Raw genomic sequence first — 18,673 nt, 5'->3', positions numbered from 1 at the left:
GCAGGAACCTCACACTTTCACACTTTACACACACACAACACAACTGACACACACACACACACACACACAAATTGCCACATACAGCTTTGTGAGATTTTGTGTGTTTGTGTAGTTAGAGTGAAACACTGCAGAAACACAACAAATTTTAGAAAGCTGCACAAATATTTTATTTTATTATTTTTATTTATTTTTTTAGATCAGGGGGTCTCCAACTTTAGAAGCTTTAGGTTTGTGGACTTCAAATCCCAGAGTTCCTCAGCCAGCAAAGCAGGAAGTCAAAGCAGGCTATAATCAGTAGCTGAAGTAAGCATTGCATTGCCAGCCCAAAAGGAGCAGTATGCAGTAATTATAGGTAAGTGAGGGGGCATTGGGTGGGCATGGGTGGGGGTTCTTGTAAGGGGGGGCTGTTAAAAAGTGATTTTAAAAGCTTGCTAGGATCAGGAGACGACTCTGGGATTGCCAGAGGAAAAAAAGTTTTAAAGTCAGCTCCTCTGACAATCTCAGTTGAAGTTCCCTCATAGCAGCCCAGAACCTCTTAAAATAATTGTTTTAACATGTAGAAAACTTATTTTTTAAGATTCTGGTGATGAGGAACTCATCTGGGATGGCCAGAGTAGCCTTTTAAATCCCCCCCTTCTCCTTTTTTTCCCCTTCGGCTGAAGAGGTTTTTTTTAAAAAAAACTTTTAAAGTGTTCTGATGATCTCTTCTCAGCCCCGCAATTATCAGAGGTTTTTTTTTTACTTTTAAAGGCATGTTTCGGCTAAAAAAAAACTTTTAAAAGTAAAAAAAAACAACCTCTGCTGATGGTGCGGCTCAGCAGAGGCAAGGGGGTGGGGCCAGGGATTTTTGCTACCAGTCCTCCGAATCAGCAGCTGCCATCACTACCTAATCGGGAGAGCCAGTGCGAGCCGGGAGCATTTCACCCCTGCTTTGAAACCACTTTGCACAGTCAAGTGAGTCTCCAGGGTGCAGGGCTGCAGCTTGGTTATCTTTATTGATGGTGTCTTGCAATCTCTGTTTTGGGCACCCCCAAGGTCGCTGGCTATTGTCTTCTAGTTGGTAGGTAGTCTTGGCCACAGTGGAAGGTGCTGTTCTCAGGACATATCCATACCAGTGGAGCCAGCCTTTTCTCATTTCTATAATTGGTGCCACATCAAAATCTTGTCGAATAGTGTCATTTGTGATGTAGTCAAAAAGGGAGATGCCCGATATCCAATGGAGCATTCACATTTCCATAGCATGGAGATAGCTGTTGTTGCTGCCTAGCATTCTGCACTATACAGTGCAACAGGGCAGATGGTTGTCTTGTAAATCTTAGATTTAAGACATGTTGGCATTCGTCTGTCATATAATACACCAGTGAGCTCTTGAATGCATCCAGGCTACATTCACCCATGCTGGCATCTTGGTAATGTCGCCGTTACCTTGGAGGTGGGATCCCAGATACCAAAAAATGTCCACCTTTAGGTTGTCTCCATAGATTTGAAGCGTTCCAGGGATGATGAGAGTCTCTAAGTACTCCATTCTCCTGATGTTGAAGCAGAGTTGGAAATGCTTGAGGCGATCATTCCATGTTTGCACTTGCTGCTATAGTTTGCCTCTGGTGGTAGAAGCAAGCATAACATCATCAGCATAGAGCATAGTCCAGGGTGCGTTCTGCTGCAGGTCATGTGTGATGGTATCTATGACCACTGTAAACAAAAGTGGTGACAGTGCAGCTGTACCCCAGCTGTCACTGGGAATCTGTTGGAGAGGCCAGTCAAGCATTATCCTTGGCTGCTGGTGTTCTTGTATAGCATTTTGATCCAGTCAATGAGTGGTTCAGATACTCAGTGAGCCCAGAGGGGATAGCAGATCAGTTGGGGTGGGACATGATCAAATGCCTTCTCCAGGTCTAAGAATGCCATGTGTAGTGGTTGTCTCTTCTCACAGTGTTTCTCTATGAGCTGACGGGCTGCAAAGATGGCATTAGTTGTTCCACATCCTTTAATGAAGCTGCATTGGTTGATAGTGAGTTGGGCAATGCTGCAAATGCGTTGATCAAGGATTCTCTCAAAAATCTTCATAGTGTGAGACAAAAGGCAAATTAGGCAATAGTTGGCACAGTGTTCTGTTTCCCTCCCCCCAGTACTCCCAGCAAAGAGTCAGTCAGAGGCCTCCTTTTCTCCTTTTATTTACATAGATAATTGTCCTGGCCACGTCTACCCATGGGCCTGCCAAGTTTCTGGAGATAACGAGGAAATTATAGATAAGGCCAGAATTACTCACGAATATATTCTTCCCTCCATTGATACAGTTTGCCGCGCAAATTCATTGCTTTGTCCAAGACAAAAAACCAGGAAGTCCCGCCTCCTATTTATAGTCTCTGCAGATGTCACTGCATGACAGTTATTACTTGGCCTTATCCCAACGCTGCTTCTGCTGCGCGCGTCGGTCACCTCTGCGCAGTCTTGCATCACTCCAAAACTGTTCTTGGGGCGTTGCCAAATCAGAAGAAGGCTCTAGAGAATCAGGCCTTGCCAGCCCCTCCTCCTCCCTTTGAGTGGGTGCCAGGGAGGGAGAGGGCTCAAGAGAAGCAGGGCTTGCCAGGTCTTCTCCCTCACTTTCTGAATCATCGAGTCCAGGAGTCTGGGTCCAGGAACCTGGGTCACAACACTATCCCTCACTGCAGGGCCCTTCCCCCGGGGCTGACGATCGGGATGCGGTCGGGCTGGGTTCTGCTCATGGAAGGCCTGCACCAGGTCAGGGGCATGAACGTCGGAGGCATCTACCCAGGAGAAATCAGTCCCGTATCCCTTCCACGCGATCAAATATTGGAAACGACCCTTCAGCCAGCGGGAGTCTCGTACGCTGTGGACTTCGTATTCCTCCGACCCGTCCTCGGCGACAGTGACGGGTGCTGTTGGGCACCGAAGGGGACTCGGTGTGGCCTTAGGAACCAGAAGGGACCGGTGAAAGACGGGGTGGATCCGCATGGATCGTGGCAGGGTCAGTCGGTAGGCTACCGGGTTGATGACTGCCTCGACAGGGAACGGGCCGATGAATCGGTGGTCCAACTTCTTTACCGGGCGGTCGGACGGGAGGTGTTTGGTGGAGAGCCACACCCAGTCTCCAACTGCCAGCGGGGACGTTGCCCGTCGGGAACGGTCGGCGGATCGTTTGTAGTCCTCCTTTGCCCGATCCAGCTGCTGACGTACCAACTGTTGGACCGCATGCAATTCCGTCAGGAAGGTCTGCGTTTCGGGAACAGGAGAATCCGGTGGTGCCAGAGGGAAGAGCCGCAGATGGTACCCCACATTGGCAAAGAACGGGGTCATCTGAGTAGAGGTGTGCTGAGAGTTGTTAAAAGCAAACTCCGCCAGGGGCAGATAATCGGCCCAGTTGTCCTGTTGCTGGTTGATGAAGCAACGGAGATACTGTTCCAGGATACCGATGACCTTCTCTGTACCCCCGTCGGTCTCCGGATGGTGCGATGACGACAGACACACCTGCACCTCCAATGCGGCCATCAGGCTCTTCCAGAAGCGAGCTGTGAACTGAACTCCGCGGTCCGAAACCACCCTGTCCGGTAGACCATGGAGGCGGAAGATGTGCTGCAGAAAGAGACGGGCCGTTTTTGCGGCTGTGGGCAGTCTGCGGCATGGGATGAAGTGTGCCATCTTGGTGAGCATGTCCACCACCAGCAGCACCGTGGTGAACCCAGAGGACGGCGGCAGGTCCGTCAGGAAGTCCATGGAGATCGCCCCCCAGGGTCTGTCGGGTGTCGGCAAGGGCTGGAGGAGCCCGGGAGGGGCCCCCGTGGCGGCCTTGGCTTGCCGGCATGGTACGCAGGATGTCACATAGGCATGTACATCATGCCGCACTCGGGGCCACCAAAAGGTCCGTGTCACCAGGTGGAGGGTCTTGAAGAACCCAAAATGTCCTGCTGCAGGGTTGTCGTGGCACTGGGTCATGACGAGGGCTCGGAGTGGTCCTGTGGGCACATATAACCGCCCCCGAAACTTGAGTAAGTCCTCCTCCAAGGTCCAAGGAGACGCGGGGTCCACCTCTGCTCTCCTTTGCTGCGACCAGGCGTCCTGGCGCTGCGCCTCTCGCACCTGGGCCTGCAAGTCCACTGGTTCCCGTGCTGCGGCCAAGGCTTCTGCCGGCAGCACTGTCCGTGGAGAAAGGGGGTCCTTGGCGCAGAGGTACTCTGGCTTGCGGGACAGGGCATCCGCCCTCCGGTTGTGACCGCTGGGAATGTAGGTCACGCGGAAGTTGAACCGGGCAAAAAACAACGACCACCGGATCTGCCACTGGTTCAACTTCCGAGCTGTGGTGAGGTGCTCGAGATTCTGATGGTCCGTTCGGACCTCCACCTGATGTCGGGCCCCCTCCAGATGGTGTCGCCAAGCCTCGAATGCAGCCTTGATAGCCAGCAACTCTTTTTCCCAGATGGTGTAGTTGCGCTCGGAAGGATTGCGCTAGGAAGGATTTCCGGGAGTAGTAAGCGCAGGGAAAAAGTGTGCCGCCATTCGTCGGAGCCTGTAGCAGCACCGCTCCCAGAGCCACATTGGACGCGTCCGTTTCCACCACAAAAGGCCGGAGCAGGTCAGGATGGAGAACCAGTAGTAAAAAAATGCTTAACTTTTTTTTTTACATTTTTTTACTACCAGTTCGGAGAACCTGTAGCATTTTTTACTACCGGTTCAGGCGAACTGGCCCGAACCAGTAGCATTTCACCCCTCCCCCACCCAAATGTCAATCCCCCCACCCCGTTACTATGGCAGCCGATAGCAAGCAAGCATCACAAGAGGTGTTAGCCTTGGAGAAAAACACAAGATGAAAGAGACAAAATAGAAGCAACGTAACAACCCAATAAAGAAGATATCTTACAATAAGAAAACAGGCTTATCAGGGTATTTAGTGTGAAACAGTTGTAAAAGTTTTGGTGCTCTGACATTTTGCTCATTCACCCATTCAGATTGAGAAGGAGGAAAATGTTTCCAGGTGACTAAATATTGTACTTTCCCCCTATGTTTCCTGGAATCTAGTGTCACTTTGACCTCAAAGTACTGCTCTCCTTCTATGAGCAGGGGCACTGGAGGGGTAGGCTGATCCAGTCGGAGAGAGGAGGTATGTTCAGATTTTAATAAGCTAACATGAAGCACAGGGTGAATCCTTCTAAGGGTTTTTGGTAACTCTAGCTGTACCGTGACCGGGTTGACAATCCTTACAATAGGGAAAGGACCCACATACTTAGGCCCCAATTTCTTGGACTTCTGGGTAGTCTATCAGTACTTATTAGACAAGAAAACCCTATCCCCAACCTGGTAGTCTTTCGGCGTAGCTCTTTTCTTGTCAGCATATTTCTTATGTGCTTGATGAGCCTCATCTAACACCTTATGAGTAACAGGCCAGATAAACTGAAGCTGTTCAATCCATTCCACTAGTGAAGGGATGTGGGGCTTCTCCTGCAGTAGCTCTGGAATGGGTACAAAGTCCTGACCAGAAGCTACTATGAACGGTGTGAAATCAATGCTACTATGAATGGAATTATTATAAACGATCTCTGCAAAAAGCAATAAGTTGGTCCAGTTACCTTACTGATAATTTACATAACATCTGAGGTACTGTTCTAGAACCGAGTTAGCGTGTTCACAAGCCCCATTAGTTTGAAGGTGGTGGGTGGAGCTTAGGCCTTGGGCAGAGCCTAACATCTTTAGGAACTCCCTCCAGAATAGGGAGCTGAATTATACCCCCCATCTGAAATAATGTGTTTGGGAACCCCATGTAACCTATGCACATATTGAGTAAACAGTTTAGCTAGTGTTTTTACAGAGGGAATCTTGGAACAGGGTACAAAATGCACTTGCTTGGAAAATAAGTCTGTGATCACCCAACGACCGTATTTCCCCCACTCCCAGGCAGCTCAATGATGAAGTCCATGGATATTTCCTTCTACGGAGCACTAGGACTAGCAACATCCTGGAGAAGTCCAGGTGGCTTTCCAGGTGGCCTCTTTGCGGAAGCACACACAGGACAACTAGCGATGCAGGCTTCTATGTTCTTTTTTAAAGAGGGCCACCAGAACTGCTGTTAAACTAAAGGTGTAACAGCTTTGGGATCCGGGGATTCTCAAGATGAACCTATTGCCTCCATTTCGAAGCCAATCATTAACCAGACTCCCAAAATGGTTTGAATGGATGGAAGTGGGCAGTTATGCCCCCCCCCACACACACAACCTCCTCAAGTGAGATGGAGCTTAACGCAACCCACTTTCACTTTTCCTGATCCAGGACCTGGTAGAGGAATTAGCGGCAAGTAGGCACCTTTCTACCCAGCCAGGGATGACAGGAGGAGTGGCTCAGTGCAGCCAATCCAAGCAGCATTTGGGAGACAGCAGACGCAGCCAGCATGAGAACTGCCCCCCCGCCTGCTGCCCCCTCCCCCCCAGCCTGCTTTTGCACTACCCTCTGCAGAGTGTATCCCCCCAAGCTGAGGACTTTATCTCAGCCAGGGTGGGTCCAGTGCCAGTGGTCGTCAGCACCTTCTGCTCCAATTTTCCAGGGATCCCCATGAGCTCAAGTTGCCCCAATAAGTCCAGCATGTCAGTGGGGGTAATCCAGCAGCCAGCTGGAGCTCCCCTCCACTTTGCAGCATAGCAGCCAGGCCCTGTCCAGCCACAATCCAGCCACCACAAACAGCTCCGCTGCAGGTTCCAGCTCAGCCGCCCACACTCATCCCACTGCCCGCAGGGATGCACCACCAGGTCCCAGCCCCGCTGCCCGTTGCCTGGGCCAATCCATCTGTAAGGCCACCTCCACCCCATTTTAGGGCCACCTTTGATAATAAACCTTCCAAACTGGCTTACTTTCTCAGCTAAATCTGGGTCCATATAGATCAGTATGGAGAACAATATGAAACTAGTCGCAACTTAGTATCTGCAATTTCAGAGCGGATGAATGAAGGAGACGCTTCGGACTGGATAGCCCAGCTGCACAATGAGGGAGCTGTTGAACTAAATGATGCTGAAGGGTTTCTTGAGCTGCTCCGGGCCAGATTCAATGACCCTGATCAGATAATGAGAATGAAGCCACAATAAAAGCGATGAAGCAAGGTAATCGACCCATAAAAGACTTTTTATGGGACTTTAGATGGGTCGCAGGGAACCTTGCCCATTCGCCAGACTACATACTCCTACACTAATTTAAAGAAGCCATTGATCAAGAAGTCAGGAAAGCATGTGGCTTCCGAGGGGTGCCAGAGCGACTGCAGGATTGGAATATCATGTCCATAACTTTGGATAGAGAAATCAACCCACACCGCAAGCCCTCAGTGGAGAAGCCACCCCGCAGGGCTTTGGCTAGGTGTCCTCTTTCTAAACCTGCTGAGGCCCCTCCTTCTCAACCTATAGGGGTTATCAAGTGCTACCGTTGTGGCCAAATGGTGCATCAAGCTTCCAAGTGTCTGGCTCCTGCACCAGTTCCTCAACCATGTCCTTCCACTTCCACCAGAGGCAGAAGGGCTTCACAAAAGCCCCCAGACAGCAGCTGATATGCTGACAAGCATAAAGGTTCCCCTCCCCACTGAAGAGAGGGAGGGACCTCCAGCCAAAGGAGCCCCTCCTGGTGAGCCAAATGATGACAATGACCCAATGGTAAGTTCAGCTACCCCCCATTTTCTAATTAAAGTGAAATTAGTGGTGCCTGAGGCTGGGGAGGAAGGAGAAGTATCAGCAGTAATAGATACAGGCTGCACTAGAAGTTTAATTGGCTGTCCAATCATTGAACAACTAGGAATAAAAACTAGAGCCCTAAAATGCTCAAGTTTGAACAGGTGGATGGAACATTAATTGGAGGGGTTCCAGCCACCCAAATTACAGAACTTGTGAAATTAGAAATGGGGTTACATTGTGAACTTATACAATTTATACTATTTATTTTTTACAATTTATTTATTTATTTATAATTACATTTGTATACCTGGTTCACAGCCAGTTAAAAAATACAATAAATACAAATTAAAAACAGAATAAAATTTATATAAATAGTGGCCAAAGTACTAACAATAATAAAAACTAAAACCCCATTTAAAATTACTTATTCAGGCTAGCCCAGCTCGATGGAATAAAAAAGTCTTCAACTCATGGTGGAAGGTCCGAAGGTTGGGGAGTTGGCAAAGCCCCGGAGGCAGCTCATTCCAGAGGGCAGGAGCCCCCACAGAGAAGGCCCTCCCCCTGGGGGTCGCCAGTTGACATTGTTTAACCAACGGCACCCCAAGGAGGCCCTCCCTGTGGGAGCACACAGGTCAGTGGGAGGCTGTTTGTGGCAGTAGGGAGTCCCGTAAATAGCCCGGTCCTAAGCCATGGAGCGCTTTAAAGATGGTAACCAACACCTTGAATTACACCCGAAAGACCACGGGAGCCAGTGCAGTCCGCGCAGGAGAGGTGTTATATGGGAGCCACAAGGTGCTCCCTCTATCACCCGCGCAGCCGCATTCTGGACCAGTTGGTGCTTCTGGGTGCTCTTCAAGGGAAGCCCCATGTAGAGAGCATTGCAGTAGTCCAGGCGGGATGTAACGAGGGCATGGGTGACTGTGCACAGGGAAACCTGGTCTAGAAAGGGGCACAACTGGCGAATCAGGCGAACCTGATAAAAAGCCCCCTGGCGACGGTCATCAAATGGTCTTCTAGAGACAGCCGTGCATCCAGGAGGATGCCTAAGTTGCACGCCCTCTCCGTGGGGGCCAATGACTCGCCCCCAATAGTCAGCAATGGAGTAAGATGGCTGTACCGGGAAGCCGGCATCCACAGCCATTCGGTCTTCGAGGGGTTGAGCTGAAGCCTGTTCCTCCCCATCCAGACCCGTATGGCTTCCAGGCACCAGGACATGATGTCAATGGTCTTGTTGGGGTGGTCTGGGGTGGATATGTACAGCTGAGTGTCATCAGCGTATAGATGACATTGCACCCCAAAACCACGGATGATCTTACCCAACGGCGCCCTGTGTTTGGCAGTCCCACCAATGGATGGGTGTGGCGAGGCCTCGGTGGGAGAGGAGGCCGGATTCATGGCTGAGGTTTGTCCCCTCTTGTGGCCTGTTTTGCGTGTCATCAAGTGGCCCTTGGAGGCCTGGCTTGCTCCATCGTATTTCTACCTCCCCTTCCCCCCCCCCCCCATACCGGACTTTGGATCACCTAAACTGGTCGGTCATGCATGTCCATCTGCGGGTTATGGAGAGGATTGGACTGGATTGGAATAGCTTGGACTGGTCTATGGACCCGGACAGACCGATAGCCATTTCTACCTGACTAAGACCTTGTAGAACTATTCCCCATAGGCACACTATGGAGATTGCCGGCCTGTCTGTTCCTGCTCTGTCATCGCTATCCGGTTCCTGCTCCATCTGTCCTTTACCAACTGGACTCCCGCTGGAAGACTTACCATTTTATCTCTTTGGGATTTTACCATCTTAGCATCCTCGTCGATTCGCCCTTTTTCTATGCGCTACACTGTACATGACCTCTTGCGCCTGCGAGGTGCCCCCGCCTCGCAGGAATGGCCCATATCGCTACCAAGGGCCGGCCTCAATGACGGGTCTTGGGACCCACAGAGGTGGCATGCGAGAAGAAAGAGCCTTTGGGGGTTTTTAGACAGGGCAATTTTAAGGGGTGGGAGGGGTAGGGCGGGTGATGGGGGTAGCCCGTCGGGAGGGAAACCAGTTCCAGCGCATGCTCGTGGCGACTGTCAAATGGGTTCGGAGGTTATGGGGGGGGAGTGTGTTCCTTTGTGTGAGGGTGAGTCTATTTGCACGGTAAGTGGGAGGGGCAGATATGGCGGAAGGGGGGGATCGTATCGATGCAAGGGGTCACGCGTTCGATGTATGCAGGCGATCGCGTGCCCCGATCCCCCTGACTTCACCCGTTTCCCGGATGGTCAAGACTCTCAGAGCCTGGGCCTTCGTCTGATGTTATGCAACGCACGGTCCGTGGCCAATAAGGCCCCCCTAATATATGATCTGATTCAGGGGGGTGCCACGGATATTATAGGCGTTACGGAGACCTGGTTGGGTACTGAAGGGGGCGTGCCCCTGGTCGAGATGTGCCCACCGGGTTTCCGTGCATTCCATCAGCCGAGGGCCCAGGGTAGGGGTGGAGGGGTGGCGGTTGTTATTAAAGAGAGTCTAGAGCCGAGGGAGACCACTGTACCTCAGATTGCCGGGTGTGAATCCCTCTTTGTGAGGTGGGGTCGTAGATGTCAGTTGGGCTTGCTGGTCGCGTACCTGGCTCCTTGCTGCGTGACAGCTGCCCTGCCCGAGCTTCTAGAGGTGCTTGCCGGGGTGGCAGTGGAGACCTCCAGACTTTTAGTCATGGGGGACTTTAATCTGCCATCTGCTGGCTCATCATCGACGGTAGCTCGGGAGTTCTTGGCTTCCATGACGGCCTTGGACCTGACTCAAGTAGTGGATGGCCCCACTCACATCGGGGGAGGCACACTGGACCTGATTTTTGTCTCTGGTCAGTGGTTGAGAGATCTGGACTTAAAGGAAATAGTCATTGAACCTTTGTCATGGTCAGATCACTCTCTCCTTCGCCTGGACTTTCTGACCGCTACCCAACACCGCAGGGAGACGGAACCATTACGTTGGTACCGTCCCAGGCGCCTAATGGACCCAGAGAGGTTTCAGACGGAGCTTGGGCCACTTCCTGAGGGTCTGGCTCACGGCACGGCAGAGGAACTAGCTGCAGCCTGGGAACGGGCTGCGGCTGGGGCCTTAGACCGTGTCGTGCCTTTGCGCCCTCTGACCCGGCGCAGATCCCAACCGGCTCCTTGGTCCTCCGAGGAGCTGAGGGGGATGAAACGCCGGAGAAGACGCCTAGAGAGTTCCTGGAGGTCCAGCCGTTCAGAGGCTGATCGGACACTAGTTAGATCCTATACTAGGACCTACCTAGTGGCACTGAGGGAAGCGAGGCGTTGCTACGCCTCCTCCCTCATTGCACCGGCAGATAACCGCCCAGCTGCCCTGTTTCGGGTGACCCGCTCCTCCTTCACCAGGGGAGCGGATGACCCGCTGCAGGACGTGCTGAGGAGTTTAACGGTTATCTATACGATAAAATCGCTCAGCTTAAGGACGGTCTGGACCAAAATTGTGGCGATTCGGATGGGGCGTCCGAGGGCGGTCTTGGTGATGTTGTCTGGGATGAGTTTGACCCTGTGACTCCCGAGGACATGGACAGGTTGCTGGGTAGACTGAATGCCACCACGTGTTTACTGGACCCGTGCTCCTCCTGGCTGGTGCTGGCCACTCGGGAGGTGACACGAGGCTGGCTCCAGGGATTACGAGTGCTTCCTTGTTGGAGGAGTCTTTCCGGCCGCCTTGAAAGAGGCGGTGGTGAGGCCCTCCTCAAGAAGCCTTCCCTGGACCCGGCTGTTTTAGGTAATTATCGTCCGGTCTCCAACCTTCGCTTCGCGGCGAAGGTTGTAGAGAGTATGGTGGCATATCAGTTTCCCCTGCACCTGGAGGAAACTGTCTATCTAGACCCGTTCCAGTCCGGTTTCCGGCCCGGTTACAGCACTGAGACGGCTTTGGTCGCGTTGGTGGATGATCTCTGGAGGGCCAGGGATAGGGGTTGTTCCTCTGCCCTGGTCCTATTAGACCTCTCAGCGGCTTTTGATACCATCGACCATGGTATCCTGCTGCGCGGGTGGGGGGGATTGGGAGTGGGAGGCACCGTTTATCGGTGGTTCTCCTCCTATCTCTCCGACCGGTCGCAGACGGTGTTGACGGGGGGGCAGAGGTCGACCCCGCGGCGCCTCACTTGTGGGGTGCCGCAGGGGTCGATCCTCTCGCCCCTTCTGTTCAACATCTATATGAAGCCGCTGGGTGAGATCATCAGTGGTTTCGGTGTGAGGTACCAGCTGTACGCTGATGACACTCAGCTGTACTTTTCCACACCGGGCCACCCCAATGAAGCTATCGAAGTGCTGTCCCGGTGTTTGGAAGCCGTACGGGTCTGGATGGGGAGAAACAGGCCCAAGCTCAACCCCTCCAAGACAGAGTGGCTGTGGATGCCGGCATCCCGGTACAGTCAGCTGAGTCCACGGCTGACTGTCGGGAGCGAGTCATTGGCCCCGATGGAGAGGGTGCGCAATTTGGGCGTTCTCCAGGATGACGGGCTGTCTTTTGAAGAACCCCTGACGCCCGTCTCCAGGAGAGCTTTCCACCAGGTTCGCCTGGTGCGCCAGTTGCGCCCCTTTCTAGACCGGGATGCCCTATGCACGGTCACTCACGCCCTTGTGACGCCTCGCCTGGATTACTGCAATGCTCTCTACATGGGGCTCCCTTGAGGGGCATCCGGAGGCTACAGTTAGTCAGAATGCAGCTGCGCTGGTGATAGAGGAGCCCTCGGGCCCCGAATGACACCTATCCTGCGCAGGCTGCACTGGCTGCCTGTGGCTTTCCGGTGCGCTTCAAGGTTTTGGTGAACGCCTTTAAAGCGCCCATGGCATAGGGCCGGGCTATTTACGGGACCGCCTGCTGCTACCGAATACCTCTCACCGACCCGTGCGCTCTCACAGAGAGGGACTCCTCAGGGTGCCGTCGGCGCGACAGTGTCGCCTGGCGACGCCCAGGAAGGGCCTTCTCTGTGGGGGCTCCCGCCCTCTGGAATGACCTCCCCCCAGGACTTCGTCAACTTCCGGACCTCCGAACCTTTCGCCGCGAGCTTAAAACTTACCTATTTATTTGCGCTGGCCTGGGTTAGTTTTTTAAATTTATGGGTTTTTAAATGGGTTTTAGTTTTAAATTTTAATTATGGCCAATTTTAATAAGTTTTTTAAGTGTATTTTAAATTGTATTTATATATTGTCTATTTTACTTGGCTGTGAACCGCCCTGAGTCCTTCGGGAGAAGGGCGGTATACAAATTTAATAAATAAATAAATAAATAAATAAATAAATAAATAAACCTTCGCCACAAAGCGAAGGTTGGAGACAGGACGATAATTAGCCAAAATGGCTGGATCTAGGGAAGGCTTCTTGAGGAGGGTTCTCACCACCGCCTCTTTCAAGGTGGAAGGGAAAACACCCTCCGTCAAAGAAGCATTAACAATTCCCCGGAGCCAGCCATGTGTAACCTCCCGGGTGGCCAGTACCAGCCAGGAGGGACACGGGTCCAATAAACATGTGGTCGCATTCAGCCTCCCCAGTATCCTATCCATGTCCTCAGGAGTCACAGAATCGAACTCATCCCAGATGGAAACATCAAGACCAGCCTCTGCCATCTCGCTCGGCCCTACCCAATCTGCGTCCAACCCTTCCCGAATCTGAGCGATTTTATCTTGCAGATACTGTACAAACTCCTCAGCTCATCCCTGCAGGGGGTCTTCCAACGCTCCCTGATGAATAAGGGAGTGGGTTATCCGAAACAGGGCGGCTGGGCGATTATCTGCAGATGCAATGAGGGTGGAAAATACTCCCATTTTGTCACCTTCATCGCCACCAAATAGGTCTGAATTTGAGACCGCACTAGTGTCTGGTCAGATTCGGAGCGGGTGGCCCTCCAATTACTCTCCAGGCGTCTTCTCCGGCGCTTCATCTCTCTCAGCTCCTCGGAATACCAAGGAGCTAACCGAGAGCGGCGCCGAGTCAGAGGCCGCAAAGGCATGACCCGATCCAGAGCCCCTGCCAACGCCCCTTCCCAGGCAGCGACAAGGTCCCCAGTCAAGCCGCGGGCCGAGTCCTCAGGTAACGGCCCAAGCTCCATCTGGAACCTCTCTGGGTCCATCAGGCGCCTGGGACGGAACCAGCGAACCGGTCCCATTTCCCTGCGATGAGGGTCAGCGGTTCGAAAGTCGAGTTGAACGAGAGAATGATCTGACCATGACAAGGGTTTAAGAACTATATCCCCTAATTCCAGATCATTCAACCACTGCTCAGAGACGAAAATCAAGTCAAGAGTGTTTCCCCCGATGTGAGTGGGACCTGTCACTAGCTGGGTCAGGTCCAGGGCCATCATGGAAGCCATGAACTCAACCGCCATCCCGGCGATTACATCCAGTTGCTCGGGCAGGGCTGCTGTCACGTAGCAAGGAGCCAGGTACGTGATCAGCAAACCCACCTGCCTCCCCAGGCCCCACTTCACAAAGAGGGATTCACATCCAGCTACCTGTGGTACAGTGGTCTCCCTTGGCTCTAAACTCTCGTTAATAACAACTGCCACCCCCCCCACCCCTACCCTGGGCCCTCGGTCGATGAAATGCACAGAAACCCAGTGGGCACATCTCCACCAGGGGAACTCCCCCCTCCGCGCCCAACCAGGTCTCCGTAATGCCCATCAGGTCCGCACCCCCTCTTGAATAAGATCACATGCGAGGGGGGCTTTATTTACCATGGACCTGGCATTGCACAACATCAACTAAAGGCCCAGATTCTGAGGATTTAGACTACTCGGGGAACAGGAGGAGTCAGGGGGACTGGAGCGCGCAATCGCTTGCAAACAGCGAGTGCGCACTCCCCGAACATGATATGGGCCCCCTGCCATATCTGCCCCTCCCAGTTACCGTGCAGATTACACTGCCCTCATGGTATAGAGCTCTAGCCTCTTCTTCCACCTCCGAATCGGGAAAGTTCCTGCCGTGAGTCTTCGTAGGGTCTAGCCATGGGTCTGATGGGATTTCCCCCAAATCCCTCTCAACCCTCCCACCCCCTAAAAACCCCTTATTTAAATTATTTAAAAATTTCTCTAAAAACCCTTTTAAAAAATACTAGCGCCAAATATGTCAGAATCTATCATATTAGGCCTTGCGTGACTTGACAAATGGGCCCTTACCATCAAATGGGATGATGGGTACCAGAAGATCATAATTGGCATTGGCCCACTGCCCCTGGTCCCTCTTCCCAAGAGACTGCCAAACTATAGGAGCCAAATGCCAGAAGCCACAGCAGACGATTCAGACTGCCCTCCAGGCAAGCCCCAGATTCCTAAGGAATATAAAGACCTGGCCGAGGCATTTAGTGAGGAGGAATGTAATATCCTTCCCCCTCATCAAGCCACTGACTCTGCCATTGAATTAGAACCTAGGGCAAGTTACCAAAACCCAGAATGTACTCCATGATGCCTGCAGAAATGACCAAGTTGAGGAAGTACATCAATACCAATTTAGCTAGAGGATTCATTGGTACTGCAAAATCTAAAATGGCAGCCCCCATTTTGAAAGATGGGTGCGGGGGGCTGAGATTATGTGTTGATTTTCATAATGTCAATGCAATTTGCATACAAAACACCTACCTCCTACCACTAATGAAGGACTTGCTGAACCACTTATCAAAAGGCAAAATCTACACCAAGCTAGATCTAAGGGAAGCCTATACCGAGTCCACATAAAGGAGAAAGATGAATGAAAAATGGCTGGGCAACTTCCAATTCCTAGTCATGCCTTTTGGACTTCAAGGGGCCCCTGCAATGTTCATGCAGCTGATCAATGAGATGCTGTGTGAACACCTGTATAAGGGAGTCCTAGTTTATTTAGATGACATTCTTATATTCAGCAAGAAAAAACATGAAACTAGTCAGACAAGTACTGAAAAAACTTCTAGCAGCCAAACTTTATATGAAGCTGTCAAAATGCAAGTTCCATAAGGAGTCCTTGGACTACCTGGGCTACCGGGTGTCTAATCAAGGAATCAAAATGAATCCAGGAAAGATGAAGGCTTTGCTATACTGGCAACCCCCACGAACATGTAAGCAACTTCAAAGCTTCCTGGGTTTGCAAATTTTTACAGATAATTCATCCCTTCCTTTGCTGAGGTTGCACTCCCTTTGATGGAATTACTAAAAACTGGTCCATCTCAGACAAGCCAAAACCTAGCCAACCCTTAACTTGGACAATGGACTGTCAGAAATCCTTTGGACAATTAAAACAGTATCCTCCAACACCCTGACCCAAACAAGCCTTTCATAGTCCAAGCCGATGCCACTGATGTAGCAGTCACAGCTGTCCTACTGCAGAAGAATACTCAAAACAAATTTATGCCTTGTACATATGTGTCAAAAAAGTTAATGGACATGTGTCGTGTCCCACTCCTCCTCTGACAGCCAAGTCAGGGAAGTCCGTATCAAGCGTGCCTCTGCAGCTCTGCCAAAGTCCTATCAGAGTCCTCAGGGCAGGCAGGAATCCAAGGTGTGACTTCAGCAATCCAGATTAGACTTTGCCTGACTCAGAGAATGCCAGAAAACAGATCCTTTATATAGGCCATGAGGTGTGGCTTCATGACTCAGCACTTATCCAGGCCTGCCCCTCCCTTTTGCTGACGTCGCCTCTCCATTCTCCGGAAGCGTGGATCTATCCATTGCATCGTTTCGTCTCCAGCTGTTGGTAATCCCAGCTCGTGGCTGGCTTCAGGCGCACATGCTATCGGAGGGAGGTTTGTTTGTTCGGTTTGTCCGGGCATGGTGCCAGGGCTGGGGGCTGGAGGCATGCCAGGACATTCTTCTGTACTATCAGCATCCGGCAGGAGATAAGAGGGGCCCGGCTGCAGCGGGGGGGAGCGAGCGAGGCACAACAACATGGAACACAGGTAGGTGGTTTGGGAGAAGGAGGCTTCTGAAGTGCGATAGGCTATCTTACCCTGGAGAAATTTTTTAAAGGAGGTTAAGGAGCCTTTCAAGGTATGGACTGATCATAAACACCTACTGGCCGATTCTTTGTCCAGGAAACCCCAATTTCCTGGACAAAGGAAACCTCCCGCCTGGACTACTGCAATGCTCTCTATATGGGGCTCCCCTTGAAGAGCACCAGGAGACTTCAACTGGTACAGAATGCGGCTGCGCGGGGGATAGAGGGAGCGTCTCGTAGCTCCCATATAACACCTCTCCTGCGCAAGCTGCACTGGTTGCCGGTGGTGCACCTGGAAGAGGGTGCAATTCAAGGTGTTGGTGATCACCTTTAAAGCGCTTCATGGCATGGGACCAGGTTACTTACGGGACCGCCTTCTGCCTCCAATAGCCTTCCATCAACCTGTGCGCTCTCACAGAGAGGGCCTCCTCAGGGTGCCGTCAGCCAAACAATGTCGGTTGGCAGCCCCCAGGGGAAGAGCCTTCTCTGTGGGGCACCTACCCTGTGGAATGAATTATCTTTGGGACTACGCCTACTCCCCGACCTCCGGACCTTTAAGCGTGAGCTCAAGACCTTCTTGTTTCATCGAGCAGGGCTGGCCTAAGGGCAATTTTAATGGGTGGTTTTATGGTTTTGGTTTTTATAGTTTGCTTGTTATTTTAATATTTGGCCTATGGAATAAACTGGGGATGTACATAACATGAAAATGGAACTGGGCAAAGAAGAGGGACCACCAAATCTGGTGTTGGTTCAGTTTCTGGGCGATCTGTAGGAACTCCAATTTTTTATGGTTTGTCCGGACTTCAATTTGATATCGGGCCCCCTCCAGAAGATGTCTCCAGGCCTCAAACACCATCTTAATGGCCAGTAACTCCTTCTCCCAGATGGTGTAATTGTGCTCAGAAGGGTTGAGCTTCCTCGAATAATACACGCAAGGGAAGAAGGTGCTGCCGGACGTGCAAGCCTGAACTAACATTGCACTAACAGCAACATCCGATACATCTGTTTCCACCGCAAACATACAGTGGGGGTCAGAATGCTTCAAGATATGCTCCTTCATGAAGGCCTGCTTCAAAGCCTGGAATGCCTGCTGCTCGGGAGTACCCCACTAGAACGGGACTTTTTTCTGCAGAAGCCGAGTGAGGTGCGCGGTCAAGGAAGCAAAGCCAGGGATAAAAGTCTGATAATAGTTGGTGAACCTGAGGAGTCACTGAACATCCTTAATTCACCAAGGAGGTTGCTAACTATGCAGACTCCATCTTGCTTGGGTCCATGGCAGTGGCCTCGGGAGAGATTCGATGCCCCAGTAATGGCCGACTGGAAAAACTGGCATTTCTCCAGTTTTGCATATAGGTGATGCTCCTGAAGATGTTGCAGAACCAGGTGCTGTTGATGGCTCTACCGGGAAGGAGAGTAGATCTGACTTTTGTCCAAATAAATCACGACAAACTTGTCCAAGAGGTCCCTAGAAATGTCATTCAGGAAATGTTGAAAGACGGGAGCATTGGTCAGCCCAAACAGCATGACCGTATACTCAAAATGTCCATAACAGGTGCCGAACACTGTCTTCCATTCATTCCTGGGACGGATCTGAACAAGATTATAAGCCACTCGCAGGTCCAATTTATTGAACATGGTAGCCTCCCAAAGCTGTTCCAGTAGTTCGGGAATAAGGGGCGGAGGATACAGGTTGCACACCATGATGGCGTTTAACCCTGAGCCAGGTTTTTGTCCACAAAGTCCCGTAACATGGCCAACTCAGGGTCCAACATTGAATACACTGGGAGAGGCACATCCGGAATCAAATCAATGGGACAGTCGTATGGCCGGTGCTGGGGCAATTGGTCTGCCTCCTGCTCGCTGAAAACATCCACAAAGTCCTCGAGGTTGGAAGGCAAGGATACCACAGTTGGACTCTGCAGCTGGCCTGTGCAGACTTGGCGGGTGTGGTCCACACATTGCAGGCTCGGAAAAGCAATGAAGTTCTGGGACCAATAGATCTGCAGGTCATGTGTCTGGTGCCAAGCCAAGCCCAAAACCATGGGAAAATGCAGGCTGAAGGTAATATAAAACTGA

At 51.6% G+C, this 18,673-nt stretch overlaps 1 protein-coding gene across 1 annotated transcript in view; it reads left to right on the top strand.

Moving 5' to 3' along the window:
* The window catches only part of LOC131198799 (uncharacterized), a 145,147-nt gene that overhangs the window by 1,129 nt on the left and 125,345 nt on the right, over window positions 1-18,673 (top strand). Inside the window, exon 2 of the mRNA XM_058183861.1 lies at window positions 197-352. The gene's annotated coding sequence lies outside the window, so the exon portion shown is untranslated. The remainder of the gene's footprint in view (window positions 1-196; window positions 353-18,673) is intronic.

Source organism: Ahaetulla prasina, chromosome 4 (genome assembly GCF_028640845.1).
Source record: "Ahaetulla prasina isolate Xishuangbanna chromosome 4, ASM2864084v1, whole genome shotgun sequence".
Taxonomy (NCBI): domain Eukaryota; kingdom Metazoa; phylum Chordata; class Lepidosauria; order Squamata; family Colubridae; genus Ahaetulla; species Ahaetulla prasina.
Note: the sequence above shows the minus strand (reverse complement) of the source record. Positions and strands in the feature narration are given on the sequence as shown.